This window comes from Macaca thibetana, chromosome 12, assembly GCF_024542745.1.
Source record: "Macaca thibetana thibetana isolate TM-01 chromosome 12, ASM2454274v1, whole genome shotgun sequence".
In the NCBI taxonomy this organism is placed as follows: Eukaryota; Metazoa; Chordata; class Mammalia; order Primates; family Cercopithecidae; genus Macaca; species Macaca thibetana.
In genome coordinates, this window is record NC_065589.1 from 65,718,406 (window position 1) to 65,722,259 (window position 3,854).

The 3,854-nt window shown below is 47.2% G+C and overlaps 1 pseudogene; it reads right to left on the reverse strand.

Moving 5' to 3' along the window:
- Positions 1-208: 208 nt before the first annotated feature.
- Positions 209-3,498, reverse strand: LOC126932321 (keratin, type II cytoskeletal 8-like; annotated as a pseudogene).
- Positions 3,499-3,854: the final 356 nt, after the last annotated feature.

A 3,854-nucleotide genomic window follows, 5' to 3' on the forward strand; every position in this document is an offset into this window, starting at 1 on the left:
CAGTAAGACTTTTATGTGACATAGGAGCCTTCCTAAGGAAGACCAAAGAAACAGGTAAGCTTGTGTGTTTTTTTTTATGCTTAGGTTTGACGAAGAAGTGGACAATTTTAGAGAAGTATGATTGAACAGAGAGGGTAGGATATGATGATGATGACCTTATGGGAATTTGAAAGGCCTGTTTGTTCAGGTTCAGTATGTTCCCTTTCCTTCAGGTATCGGAGGAGTACCTCTCAAATGGGGGTCTTATAACCTGCTTCAGGGGAGACAGGTCAGGGAAAATGAGAGTGACTTCCTGCTTCCGCTGTTTTCTCAAATGTCAGGTTGCCATATTTCAGGGTAGCATATCCTGAACCCCATCAGTATGTTTACATCCCATTGGGTAAAACTTAGTTATATGGCCATAACTAACTGCAAGGCAGCCAGACAGTAGGTGCTCTATCATTATGGAAGAAGGGGCATACAGATATTAAAGAGTAACTAGCACTCTTTCCACAGAAGGGGAGGTAGTTTAAAGAATGAGACTGCAAGATGGCACTACGGAGTGGAGGGCTATAATGGAGCCTTCTGAACAGGTTAAAGGCAATCATCGTGAGGGCAGTGAGTATCAAGAGTAGGTTAGGGGTCGGGCACAGTGGCTCAGGCCTATAATCCTAGCACTTTGGGAGACCGAGGCAGGGGGATCATCTGAGGTCAGGAGTTTGAGACCAGCCTGGCCAACATGGTGAAACCCCGTCTCTACTAAAAATACAAAAATTAGCCAGGAGTGGTGGTGCATGCCTATAATCCCAGCTACCCGGGAGGCTGAGGCAGGATAATCGCTGGAACCTGAGAGGCCAAGGCTGCAGTGAGCCGAGATTGTGCCACTGCACTCTAGCCTGGGTAACAGAGTGAGACTCTATCACGAAAAAAAAAAAAAGCAGGTTAGGCTCTGAGTACATCAAGAGGCTGGGAAATGGGTTTTGCTGGCTAAGAAAGTAACAAAGAACATTTCTCTTTTCTGTAACTGTGGCTAAGACTGGTCCTGTCCTGCCTTTGCCATAAACTATGTGGGAAATGACTTTCCTTCAGAAAATGAGTCCCTAAAGAGAAGGGAGCCTGATGACCATCTCTCTCCATGTTGCCTTGAAGAGCCAGGAAGTAGGAATAAGGGGAGTCAAGCAAGGCCTTAAGCAGACTCTAATACTCAAGCTGGCCCTGTTGCCTTTGGAAGAACGTGGCTCTGGTGAGTAGCAGCAGGTAGAGGTATATAATCTGGGATATGTGCGGCTCTGATGCCTTCCATTTTAGAAGGGACTCTGCTTCCCTCTGGCCTTTAATTTATGCCACATAGGCACAGGGGCTACATAACATAGTGGTTTACAGCAAGGATTTGGGAACCAGACTGGCCAGATTTGAACTCCAGCACTATTCCTTGATATCTCTGAAACTTGGAACAAGTAACTTAGTCACTATGCATGAAAAGAGATAATAATACTAGTACTTTCCTCATACTACAAGACTGCAAGATGTAATCAAGACCAGAAATATATAAGCACTGTAAAAACAATGTAAAACCAAATGAAAATTTTTCACTTGTATCTTCCAAAAATAAAAAAAAAAATAGCTATTTGGGATTCTTATCTACTTTGTCCCTATAGTCTTATATATTGTTTCTCTTATGTCAGATTTCTAACTGGTGGTTCTATTTTGTTTTTTTTTACGAAGTTTTAGTAAGGTTTTTTTTTTTTTTTTTTTTTTTGGCAGAGCTAGCTGAGGTTTTATTTTGGACCACCCCAAAAAAGCAATTGAATTGTTTTGTAGCTGGAGACATGGAGTAAAGGGGGTGCCCAGGCAGTAAACTCTTCCCGTGGGTGGGCTGAGGGTTAGGGCTGAGCCTCAGGTGGGTCACCTGTTTCCTGTGCTCCCCTGCACAGTGGCCTCCCTCCTGGGCTCTGGGGCAGCTGCAGGCGGGGCAGGCTGGGAGGGACTGCTGCAGCTGTTCAATGGGCAGGACGTCAGAGGACTCGGACACCAGCTTCCCATTGCGGTTCTTTATCTTCTTCACAACCACGGCTCTGGTGGAGCTGGTGCAGCTGAAGGAGCTGGAGCCCACGCCAGAGCCAAAGCTGGAGCCCAGGCCATAGCTGAGGCCGGGGCTTGTGAGGCCCCCATAGGCCAAGCTCAGACCACCTGCATAGCTGCTGATGGTCTTCGTATGGTTACTCATGTTCTGCATCCCAGACTCCAGCCAGCTCTCCTCGCCCTCCAGCAGCTTCCTGTAGGTGGCGATCTCCATGTCTCTTCCTGTAGGTGGCGATCTCCATGTCTAGGGCCAGCTTGACGTTCATCAGCTCCTGGTACTCATGCAACTGCTGCACATGTCCTGCTTGGCCCGCTGCAGGGCAGCCTACAGCTCGGACAGCTTGGTGTTGGCATCCTTAATGGCCAGCTCCCCACACTGCTCGGCATCTCAATGGCGGCCTCCAGGGAAGCCCTCTGGCCTTTGAGACCCTCAGTCTCAGCCTGGAGCTGGCTGATGTTTGGGTTCATCTCAGAAATATCAGTCTTTGTATGCCGCAGGTCATCCCCGTGCTTCCCAGCCAGCATCTGCAGCTCCTCATACTTGATCTGGTACATGCTCTTGGCCTCAGCCTGGCTGTGGTTGGCAATCTCCTTGTACTGTGCCTTGACCTCAGCGATGATGCTGTCCATGTCCAGGGAGCGGCTGCTGTCCATGGACAGCACCACAGACGTGTCTGAGATCTGGGACTGCAGCTCCTGATCTCTTTATACAGCTGCCTGAGGAAGTTGATTTCGTCAGTCAGCCCTTCCAGGCGAGACTCCAGCTCTACCTTGTTCATGTAAGCTTTATCCACATTCTTCTTGAGAACAAATTCATTCTCCATCTCTGTGTGCTTATTGATCTCATCCTTATACTTGTTTTTAAAGTCCTCCGCCAGGTCTTGCATGTTGCCAAGCTCTGCCTCCAGCTTCAGCTTCTTCTGACCCAGAGTGTCTATGCCGCCTAAGGTTGTTGGTGTAACTCTCAAACATGTTGTCCGTGTTGCTCCGAGCCATCTTCTGTTGCTGCAGGAGGCTCCACTTGGTCTCCGGCATATTGTTTTGCTGCTCCAAGAACTATACCTTGTCTATGAAGGAAGCGAACTTGTTGTTGAGAGTCTTGATCTGCTCCTTCTCTTGGGTGCACAAGGCCTGGATGTTGGGGTCCACCTCCAGGTTAAGGGGGCTCAGCAGGCTCTGGTTGACTGTGACGGTGGTGATGCCTCCCATGCTGCTGGCCCCACCATAGCCTCTACCCAGGCCACCCCAGAAGCTGCTGTTGCCCACTCAGGAGAAGCTTGAGGAGCTGATGCGGGCACCGGACCCACTAGCGTAGGAATGGCTGCTGAAGGCCCGGGGACCAGAGGTAGACACCTTGTAGGACTTCTGGGTCATCCTGATGGACATGGTGGAGGCAGGAGTAGAAGTAGGCAGACAACCAGGTGGAGATTCCAGAAGTGGAGAAGCTACTTCTTATTAATAAGGTTCTTATAAGTATTAAATTAATTACAACACAATACATAGTAAAAAATCAAAGTTAGCCATTATATATTAATATTATTATATTAGGGCCCATAGAACAAAATAGAGAAAATGGCTGAAAAAATGAAACTATAAGGAGTCTACTTAGGCTCAGAAAATAGATAGATGGTGATGACCTATAATCCTTTTAGAAGTTAATAGATGAATAAATATAGGTGGTTTTCAGTTGTGTTATCAGTTCATACAATGGAAATAACCTTAAATCTATAGGAAATGACAAACACAAATGGGGTAAAGACTGAGTTAATGAATTATTTTTACAGTTGAGCAGT